General features: G+C 50.8%; 1 pseudogene; it reads right to left on the bottom strand.

Annotated features, from left to right (window-relative positions):
* Window positions 1-1,154: 1,154 nt before the first annotated feature.
* LOC125554593 (putative B3 domain-containing protein Os08g0325100) lies at window positions 1,155-9,511 on the bottom strand (annotated as a pseudogene).
* Window positions 9,512-11,619: the final 2,108 nt, after the last annotated feature.

The raw sequence follows: 11,619 nt of genomic DNA, 5'->3' as shown, positions 1-11,619 counted from the left end.
TCGGAGAATCATACGAAGCCGAGTGCTCATACTTATTCCCGCGTGGTGGTTAGTGCGAAAAGATCAGAGGCCTACTCAGATCACATATCCAAACCCGTTAGTGTCTTGGGAGCTCGCGGTGACGATCAATGGTCCATGATCTGTGGTCCCGTCGCCCCGTCTCGCGGATCTATCGATCATCGATTGGAGTTTGTAGCCACGGCACTCAGGAGTGTCGATTCTCAGGGTAGGAGAATAGACGAGGAAGAGATACATTGTTGCTTGGTTGATAATGAAATAGGGTCTAGGGGTGGCATCATACAGCTATGTACTCTTTTTAGAGGAAATGTACAAGGCTCTTATTAGAGAAAATGTACAAGGCTCTTATTAGATGAAACCTTTTTTTCTTTGAAAAGGAGGATAACTCCGGGCTCGATGCACACAGCCATATATTATTAGGAAGGCAAAATCTAGCAACCGGGCAACATCAACCCGGAAATAAAGCGAAAAGAAAACCCAAGGCTGCATGCCTCGTGACAATAACTCCACCAGATAGCCACTAACCCTATGTTACAAGTCGACACCAAAAAGAAAAATAAACAACTCCAAAACAAAACCTAACAAAATGGAAATATTATCTAATCTAATCTTTAAAAGGAAACAGCAAACCAAACATGGTTAGACAACTAGGCAGAGGCTGCTGCCTGCTCCTAAATAGTTGTAGTGGCACCTCTTGTGGGCTTGGGCCAAGGGCCTGCGATGGTATGCGATCACCCCAGATAACAAATGCACTACCTAGTTCTAAAAAAAACCTAGTTCTCAAAACAAAACAAAAAACTTACTAGTTCTTGGAAAGAAAATAACATAACAAATGCACCGTAGCACTAGCAGAGTATGCACAGAAGGATAAAACATTTGTTTCGAAGGAAATTATATAATAAAATATAGTACTCACTTGTTCCCCAACATGTGTCCATGGTAGCAAAATAACAAGGACAGATAGGCATAAACAAAGTAACCTACTACTCCCTCCGTTCCAGAATACTTGTTGTGATGTTACTTCAAATTTGAACTAAAATCACGACAAGTATTTTGTTACTGAGGTAGCACTACATCCTAACAGCACAAAAGGGACTACACACCACCTCAAGATAAATCAGACAATGGCATTTTGATCAACTGAAGTCCTTTGCGCGGATGATATGAACTTTCATGGCACACAATTTCCGATGCTTCAGCAGCTCGAAGAGGCAGATATCTCCCACCTCCACCTCATTGGCTTTCACGAACTTTGTCCATCCGCCTATAATCCTTTTATCCTGAGGCCTGCGTCCAAACCATACTTGACACCTCTCGCCAAGTCGCTCAAGGCAGATGCTCCGCACCTCGTCTCCCAAATATTTGTTAATATATTTCTTTGAGAGGCTCTAGTTACAGATTCAAAATAGAAAAGGAATGTTAGATGATGTTATTCAAGCAAATTAGGAATTTAAATCACTCTAGACTTCCTAAATCCTTCACTAATCCTAGGAAGCTAATTATATGTAAACTCACATGACCAGGTTATAATTATAAAGCACTCTAAATAGCTTTATGATCCAAGAAAGAACACATGATAGATGAATACATGGTCAATATCACTAGTGGAACAAGCATTATTAGAGAATAAGGTTTGGAACTCACTAGAGTGTATCTTCCAGTAACATTGGTTTGTTGCATCATGGCAACAAAGATGGGAGTTTCAGAATCAATAAATTGAACCTTCTCCTTCACTGCCTTCTTCTGATCTGTAGTAAGGCGCGTAAAACGTGCAAGGATGCAATCAGGCAAAGCACCTTCTTCATGATCAGTATCTTCCGATGACAAGGAATCTCCTGCACAAACCACAAAAAAATGATAACAATTACATACTTAATATATCTGTAAAACAAAACAAAGTGTATCTCAGTACCATCTGGTAGCATGAATTGCCACCAGATGACTTAGCAGTAGGAACAACTTGTCGTACTCTTGCTGCCCTGACTAGACTTGTCCCTTTGAAGTCGTATCCGTCTTTCCAACGAAGGTGGCTGTATTTGCTTGGGTTCGGGATGAACGATAGCATCTTCCACTGTTTCGTTACGCAGTTGCATTTCTTAAGCTGGGGGAGAGAATGAGAATGTTCCATAATTTTAACAACCTCTCTGTGCCTTTGCTGACAAATTTTGGAAGGCGTATCAATATCCTTTGTATGGATGATATGGACTTCCATCGTGCACGTCTTACATTTCTTCAACAATTCAAAAATGCAGATATCACCCATCTCAACATCATTGTCCTTTACAAACCTCCGCCAGCCAGATATAATCCTTTTCTCTTCAGGCCTACCACCAAATTGCACTTCCCACCTCTTGCCAAGGCACTGAAGACATATGTTGCGCTCCGTATCTCCCACATGTCGCTTGACATATTGTTTGGGCACACTCTAATTACAGATTTGGGTAAAATGGTTAGATAATGGCATTCAAGCAAACTGCAGAACAGAATAACATTTCAATCCCAGATCATTATCATAGTAAACAATATATGGTCTGTAATTTAGTCATGGTGGGTTTAACAACTTAAAGCATTCAAAATAGTGTTTTCAACAGAAATCTTAGTTTAAACGGCTTGCTGCAGACTTTAGCAGAATGCGTATTCAACAGCAAATTCGACGCTCACTAGGGTGAAAGTTCCTGTAACATTGCACTTGCTCATCATGGCCACAAAGATTGGATTGTCAGATGGGATATGTTCGACCTTCTGGTCAACTTTCTTCTTCTGCGCTGGATTTAGACGGGTGTTCCACCCAAGCGTGTATCTAGATGTTTCACATAAATTAGTATCATCTTCCAAGCACAAAGAATCCCCTGTACACAAAAGGAGAACAATTACTGAATATATCAATTGAAGGTGACAACACCAGTTGCGATTTACAAGGAGTTATATCTATAATCACAAACTGTATGAAAGAACTAGAGTCTGAGAGGGAGTGCCTGAAGAACTCGCCACGCTCTTGTTGCCCTGATTTGATTTATTCCTCTGAAGATTTGACTGCCTCTCAGCACATGTCAGATGCATTTGCAGAGACTGGGGCTGGCAATTAGAACGATTCAGAGTCTCAGTAGGTGGTTGCATTTGCATGTGCCGACTGTCATCAACAAAATGGTCCACATTTGCACTAGGCGATTGCATTTGTATGGGCTGAGGATGCCCTTCGGAACGTCTCATATTGTCGGTAGGCAGTTGCATTTGCACATGTTGAGCATGCCCTTGAGAACGGCTCACGTTATCAGTATGCGGCTGCACACGCATGAGCTGAGGATGCCCTTGAGAAATATTCACATTTTCAGTGGGAGATTGCATTCCAGGGGCCAGAGAATGACCATGAGAACGGACCAAAGTTTCAGGAGCGCCTATGTGCCTTTCCTGCACATAAGGAGACAGAGGAGTACTGTCTGCAATAACCGATGATGCTTTCTCACGGCCAAATCGATCGAACACTATGACATTGAACTGAGAGTTTCCATTGTATCTAAATACCACAGAGTCGTCGATCTGTAGACCGTAGGTTTCGACAAAAGTCTCCCATCCTGCTCTAAGGACTAGTTTATCTGGATACTTGGCAACTCCAACAGTGTAAATATGACCATTTCGTGTTTCTAGCTTGATCTCTTTTGGGATCTCACCCCTGAATCGTTTCAGAAAATCATCTGGGATGGTCTGCAGAAACAAGAACCAATGAAGAAAACATGGTTGAAACCATAGGAGGATACAAAGTATGAAGATTATGCAAAATATACTATTTGACATCTGATGTGAAAACAGACAGGGAGAAAGGCACTAGCTTATTTCTGTACCTCTACCAGTGTGACATTTAGTCTCGGTGTTATCATGTTAATGCCTTTGATTCAGGGACCAAATCAACGTGCCATAAAATATTTTCCACAGAATATATAGCAAGTTACAAATAAAGTGAAATTCAAGTTCAACATTAACTGAGTGATCCTATAAAGAAGACAGTCTCCAGGCCAGCTCTAGCCACCAGACCATGATTGAAGGGCACATTGACACAATTAACACTATAAATCTTTATTCATCCCCAAGTAAAATCCCGGTAAAGGTACTATTCCGTGCTGAAATCATGGGTTTCTTCTTGTAAATTACCACAGGGGTTAGTCCCTGTTGATCTCGTTTTCCTTTGTATTCTGTGCTACTAAAATTGAAAAGTAACTATACATCCTATTTGCAGAGTATCATAGCTTCTTCTCTTCTTTTTTTTTACTTCAACGTGCAGTGTTATTAGGAACTTGGATCTACAGTAGTACGGATCAGATCCAACTTGGGGATATGCTTATTCTGGCACGAAAACATTAAATCGATAGTCTGCATGTCTGAAGAAAAATGTGAGTACGTGCTGCATCAAGCAATCGACCTAGTTGCTCCAGGAGGGCAGGGTGCAGGTGCTCCAGGGCGTCCCTGTCGCCCCCGGCGTGGCGCCTGCCCCCGTGCTAGAAGGGGTCCCCGTGGGCGTCTTCCTTGAGCCTGACATGGGGCCGTTCCACGAGGAGGTGGGGGCCTTTTGGGAGGAGCTCACGCGCTCTGACCCCCAGTTGTTCGAGCTCGGCGCCCTGTCGGCCTGGCAGCCCGGTCAACTGGAGCCCGGGGTGCAGGCTGCCGACGACTGCGCGGCCTGGGTGCAGCCGCGCCCTCCCCAACCCCACGGACTACCTGCATGGGAGGAGCTCGAGGAGTCTGACCTGGGGATGGGGCCGCTGGTGAACCACGCACCGGCGTCCTCGTTGGCCCAGGACCTGCTGGCCAAGCCGTGGCCCTAGCTGGGTTATTTGGTTCCCGCCCCGATCGAGCCTGCCCCTCTGGCGGCAGCCCAGGAGCTGACCCGGCCGGTGGGGACGGTGAACCATCAGGTGGAGCGCATCATGTCAGCAGATCAACTCGCAGCACAGCTTCAGGATCTGGAGGTCGACGAGGCAACCACGTTCCTCTCCAAAGTTTTCCGTCTGCTACCACCCTCCGTCATTGGTGCGCCACCTTGCTTGGCCTCCAATGCCTCCACTGATGACGCCCTGCCATGGCCGGCCTCCAATGCCACGGCTCCGGCCCCAGAGCCGCCGACGCTGATGATCAAGACCCCGGCCGTCCCCCGCCGGGCCAGCCCACGGGTCGCGGCCAGGGCGGCCGGCATGACCCAGCAGCAGAAGGCGCAAGCTAGGCTCGCCAAGCAGTTGGCGTTCATTGACCACCCAGGCCAGTTCACGGCCGATGTGCGTCAGCGCTACACTGATCGCTTCAAGGCGCCACTGGGAAGGATGGTGTCCGCGTTGGGGCGGGCGGCGGGAGTGCACTCTTCGGCCACCCTCAACCTTCCGGACGAGGACCTACTCGAGCTCGCCGGCAACGCCGCCTGATGCAATCCAGATGTCCAAGGGGCCCCGTTCTGTTGTTATGTTAGTCCGTCTCCAGTTCGTGTCGTGTTGTAGCCACCACGCCGTCCCCAGACCGCGTCGTAGGCTAGGCTTTAGTTTGTTGCGACCTCGCCGGGCGCCCGTGTCGTCACTCCGGCCGTATCAGCTCATGTGTGTTCGCTTCGCTGCTCCCTGTTCGAGCATGCCAATGCAATGGGTCCCTGTTCGTGTTTGCCATGAATAGCTTTTCTCTATTGAACTGGAACGCAAGGGGCCTGAATGACCGCGCCCGTAGATGGGGTGTGCGATCGCTCGTGGAGCAGTCTAGATGCTCGATCCTTTGTGTGCAGGAAACCAAGCGCGAAGCAATTCCGGCTGCCATGCTCGCTGAGATCGCAGGGCCGAGGTTGGGGAGCTCGCTGGTTCTGCCTGTGGCTGGAACGCGGGGAGGAGTTATGTTGGCCTGGGATGCTGCCTCCTTCCAGATCGATCAGATTGATATGTCAGCCTTCGCCGTTACCGCGCTAGTGACGCCGCTGGTGGGTGGTGCGGCCTGGACGCTGACCACGGTCTATGGGCCCTCAGAGGAAGACGCCAAACCTCTTTTCCTTGCTGACCTGGCTTGGATCCGTGGGCTTATTTCCGGACCCTGGCTTATAATCGGGGATTTTAACCTAATTTATGAAGCCCGGGACAAGAGCAACTCCAACATCAATCTGCGGCTTATGGCGCGATTCCGATCGGCGCTAAATAACAACGACCTCAAGGAGATCAATTTGTGCGGCAGGCGCTTCACATGGTCAAACGAGCAAGCCTCGCCCACGCTGGTCCGCCTGGATCGCGCCTTCTGCACGCCGGAGTGGGATCTTCAGTACAGCGCAGCGCGGCTCCAACCCCTCGCCACGGCCATGTCAGATCACTGCCCTCTCCTCTTGACATGTGAGTCCTCCTCGCGGCGTAGTGCGCGGTTCCGTTTCGAAGCCTTCTGGCCGCACGTCTCTGGGTTCAAGGAGGTTGTGGCAGTAGTCTGGAACGCGCCGGGTGTGCAGGGATGCACGCTTATTAGGTTGGACACAAAGCTCAAGTGGGCGGCTAGAGCGCTCCGTCTTTGGCACAAGCACCACATCGGGAACACTCGCCTGCAGCTGCTGATGGCGCAGGACACGATTCTGTTGCTCGACCAAGCTCAGGAAGATAGGCAGCTCGAGCTGGACGAGCTAACCCTACGCAAAGAGCTCAAGTCCCGCATTCTTGGTCTCACAGTCATCGAGCGCATCAAGGCCAGGCAGCGCGCCAGAGTCAGGGAAGTTCGAGTGGGTGATGCCAACACCAAGTATTTTCACATAAAAGCTAATGGCCGCCGAAGGAAAAACTTCATTGGCTCATTGGCTTCAGGCAGCGTTTTGGCCACTGAGCAGCGCCACAAAGAGCAGATCGCGACCGAGTTCTTCGACCGCTTGCTCGGGGACCCAGGCTCGGTGTCAACAGGGTTCAACTGGGATGCGCTGGGCCTTTCTAGGGCCAATCTCAATAACCTAGAGGTTGCGTTCACCCGGGAGGAAATCGCAGCGGCCATTGCGGACCTGCCGCCGGATCGGGCCCCGGGCCCGGACGGTTTTTCAGGGGCTTTCTACAAGGCGGCGGCGGAAATCATTTTAGATGACCTGGTGCTCGCATTCCAGCAGCTGCACTGCATGAACCGGACAGGCCTGCACCTGCTCAATGGGGCGCACGTCATGCTCTTGGCCAAGAAAGATGGGGCTTCGAGCATGGCGGACTACAGGCCCATCAGCCTGCTGCACAGCGTGGCGAAGCTCTTCAGCAAGGTGCTTGCATTGAGGCTTGCCAAGCGGATTGACACGCTCATCTCGCCGACACAGAGCGCCTTCATCAAGGGCAGATGCATCCAAGACAATTTCATTTTTGTGCAGGGGATGGCCAGGCACTTCCACAGGACAAAGCGGGCCGCTATTTTGCTAAAGCTTGATATAGCAAAAGCATTCGACACTGTCTCCTGGCCCTATCTGTTGGACATGATGCGTGCGAGAGGTTTCGGGTCACGCTGGTGCAACTGGATCGCCATGCTCCTCGCCACCAGCTCGTCCAGGGTGCTCGTCAACGGGGCGTTAGGCCGGTCGATCAGGCACCACAGGGGGCTCAGGCAGGGCGACTCGATTTCCCCTTTCTTGTTCATCCTCGCCATGGAGCCGCTCCAGAGGCTGCTAGACTTAGCAGTCCGTGATGGGCTGCTTTCCAAGTTAAAGGGGAGGATTCCAAGCCTACGAACCTCTCTCTACGCGGACGACGTTGCTCTCTTCTTAAACTCTATCCGCCAAGAGCTTCTTGCCGTTCGGCAGATTCTGCAAGCCTTTGGGCAGGCCGCGGGGCTACAAGTAAATTTCTCCAAGAGCAAGGCCATTCCGATTCGCCCCGAGCTTTTCGATGTGGAGAATGTCATACAGCCGCTCGGGGCCACGCACGCCGCCCTACCGTGCTGTTTCTTGGGCCTCCCCCTGTCCCTTCGCAAGGTTCGCAAAGCTGAGCTGCAGCCGTTGCTGGACAAGATCTTAGCCCGTCTCACCGCATGGAAATTCAAGGTTTTCACTGCTGACGGCCGTCTTGTGCTCCTGAACTCTGTGCTCTCTGCGTTGGTTGTATATTGGCTTTCAGTTCATCAACTACTAGCCTGGGTGAGGCGTCAGATAGACAAAACCAGGAGAGCGTGGCTCTGGCGTGGACAGGAGAGTTGCCTTGGAGGGCACTGCAAGGTTGCATGGGGCAGGATATGCAGACCTAAAGAGCTCGGAGGTTTGGGCATCATCGACCTTAACTGCTTCAGAATCGCGCTCAGGCTGAGATGGCTTTGGTGGGAAAAGACGGCCCCCTACAAACCTTGGATTGGTCTCCCCGTGCCGTGCAATGAGGACGACCGCCGTCCGTTCGCGGCTGCCACAACAGTGGTGCTAGGCGATGGCCGAACGGCCTCCTTTTGGATGGACAGTTGGCTGCAAGGCCAAGCTCCATGCCACATTGCGCCAGAACTGTTTCGCCTCTCGAAACGCAAGCATCGCACCGTGCCGCAAGCACTAAACGGCAATCGTTGGGTGACCGACCTGGGTGGACGAGTCCCAAGTAACCTACTCGCTGCTTTTGTTTCTCTCTGGGGCAGGATCAGCGCTGCGACCATCCTTGATACAGGCAGGGACAAGTTCACCTGGAAGCTTGAGGCCTCTGGCAGCTACTCGGCCTCATCGGCATACCGATTGCAATTCATGGGGTCCACCTCCTCGCCTATCATGCACTTGGTCTGGCATGCCCAGGCGCCGGCTAAGATTAAGTTTTTCACATGGCTCCTATCTGCTGGTCGACTGCTCACGGCGAACCGGCTCATGGCCAGGGCATGGCCCAACTCCTATTTCTGTCCATTGTGTTGGCGCAACCTGGAGACCGCTCAACACCTGTTCAGGGAGTGCATTTGGTCGAGGAACCTCTGGACGGCAGCGGCCAGCCGCTTCCACGTTCCCACCTTACTTCGTTGCTCCTGGAGGTCCACAAACTGCATGGTGGAGTGGCTGGACGGCCTCAGTGCGGTGCCTCATGACCGCAAGCGGGCGTGATCAATCGCTCTCCTAACCAATTGATGGATTTGGCTAGAGCGTAACGGCGGCATCTTCACGCATCTCGAGCGCCCCGTCCGGGTAGTGCTGGAGCTTCTCACTGACGACCTTGCTACGTGGGCACTAGCAGGGGTTAACCATCTGATGCTGCGAGAGTGAGGACCTTGCAGCCTGGGTTCTTGTTTTTCTTTCTTTTGTATTTTGGCAGCTGTCGGTTGCTTTTGTACAGACTAGCGCTCTGTCGCTGCTTCTTCTCATAATGCACACGCAGTTCACCTGCGCTTTCTCAAAAAAAATTCAACACAAGAAGGTGACAGAAAAAAAACAAGAACCACTGTGGCTGAACATGAGTAGGGGGCTTACCATCTCACGACCACAGCCATCCACCATAAACATCAGGAAATGCTTCTCCCGGTCATCCAGATTGCAGTAGTCGAGCTCATCCCTCCGCTTGCATCTTTCGTAGCCCATCTTCTCACCCGACATGCGTAGCAAAGGAAGAGAGCATCATTAGCAGTGAAGTTCAGTGCCAAAACTGTGAAACGACGATGCCAATGCTGCTGAGTTGCGAGTTCGACCGGGAGAGGCTTTACCTTGGGCCGGCTGAGATCCCGGCGAACGAAAACCTTGGCTAGATCAACTGGCGGAAAAAGAAAGAATCGGGAGCCCCGGGATTCTGCGAGAGCAGAGGATCTTAGCGGAGACGACGAGAAGCGGTGAAATGAAGCCTCTCCCGAAGAACACTTGGTTGTTGTCTCCCTCCTGCCTCTGACCGACGATTGGGAGAGAAGAAAGCTCGGCGAGAAGACAGGATGGGGTACCTAGCTAGCTCTGCTCCTGCCACCACGGCATGGCGTGGTAAAGTTCATCGGTTCTCGCGCGTCCAAGCAAGCAACCGGTCACTTGCTTGCAGCCCCGAACGCGGCACTCTAACTGTTCACCGTAATGTCCAGTCGGCGTAAATGGCATGTAGACTACGGTGCAGTGCGTGGGCTGTACAGCATTTCCCCAGGATTCGAGTGTACTTCCGGTAGGTGTGGTTATTACAGGCCTAGCTAATATGAAAATCCCCTTTGATGCCCGAGCGCAGACAAGCTGAATGAACAGTACATCGATTAAAAATAGAAACAAAATCAAATAATTCCGAATCTATACTACTATTAAAAGACCAAACATGACTTCCTCTACATCCACACCAGAAAGTGCACACGGGATAACCCCCCACGTCCGATCAGACCCACTTAATACCATCCAACTGTCCACGTTACATCAACCATACTACAATCAAATCAACGGTTCACAACAAATGTTCTGCCGGAAGACTCCCCCATTCAGGATGCTACACAGCCCCATGATGACACCTCCTGGGAATTAAACAGCACCTCCACGATCTACGCCACCACCACGCCAGGAACCGCCGCGATCAGCGCTGGTGTATGCGATGTCCTCGACCCGGTAGACATCCTCGACCCGCCTTGCTCCCCTACCTCTCCTCGCCCCTCCGCCGTCGCCACGCCGCCCTAGCCCCTGGTGGCCGCATTGTCCTCCGCCTTGGTGCACGTCATTCCTTGACCCGCCTTGCTGCCCAACCTTTCCTCGCCCCGCCGTCATCGCCACACCGCTGTCGTCCCTGGTGGCCGCGACGTCCTCCACCCGGTGGTCGTCCTCGACCACGGCGTGCTGCCCTACCTACAGTGTCATCACCCCATGTGGCCCGCAGCATCTCGAGGACATATGACTACTTTCTGACGTGCCAACGCATAGGTTAGATCATTTGAATTCGCAAGTATAGATGATTAGGCAGAAAACAAAAGGAAATTGCTCTTTTAATCTGACAATTATAATTTGTATCATGAAATTTGATACTTACAGTACATCATGATCTGCATGACAAACTGAGTTGACAATATGGCATCCTTTGAGCATAGTGGGGCACGTACTCCCTTTCAGGACCTGACAAACAACGACAATTCAGGTAAATACATATATCATGTACTCTTACGTACTTCAATCTTGTAAATCCAAAATATATCGTTGCCTCGCAGGTCAAAAAACAGATCCAAAAGAACTAAAGAGACAGAGAGAAAGAGAGAGGTAAAAAGGGATGCAGTACTAAAAAATTTGATAAGAAAATAGGCAGTTTTCCGATTAAATTAATCCATGAATAAATCATAAGCATGACATTGACAGTATTGATAACACACTGGTTACGATCTAACAGAGCATGTACTACGCATATAGTAGAAACATCTACGCATATCGCTAGTACTGGTACAACAGAAAGAAACATGAGAGGGATAAACGATGTATACCCTCCAATCGGCCATGCGGCGGCGGTGGCGGCGGCAGTAGCCGCGGCATCCTCGGCGGCCTTCTTGTCGGCCTCAACCTTCTCGGCGGCGGCACGGTCGGCGTCGGTCGACATGGTGATGACGAAGGTGATGTGGACGTAGATGAACAGAAGCGAGCAGTCGCGTAGTCGCTACCCAAAAACCTAATCGCCCCTCTCCCGTACAGGATCCGGAGAAGCGGAGTTTCGGAGGCCTGCTCTCCCATCAACCGTGTACGCGGTGAACGGG

Source organism: Triticum urartu, chromosome 4A (assembly GCF_056163025.1).
Source record: "Triticum urartu cultivar PI428250 chromosome 4A, HENAU_Tu73, whole genome shotgun sequence".
In the NCBI taxonomy this organism is placed as follows: domain Eukaryota; kingdom Viridiplantae; phylum Streptophyta; class Magnoliopsida; order Poales; family Poaceae; genus Triticum; species Triticum urartu.
This window is presented reverse-complemented; position numbering and strand designations above follow the sequence as displayed.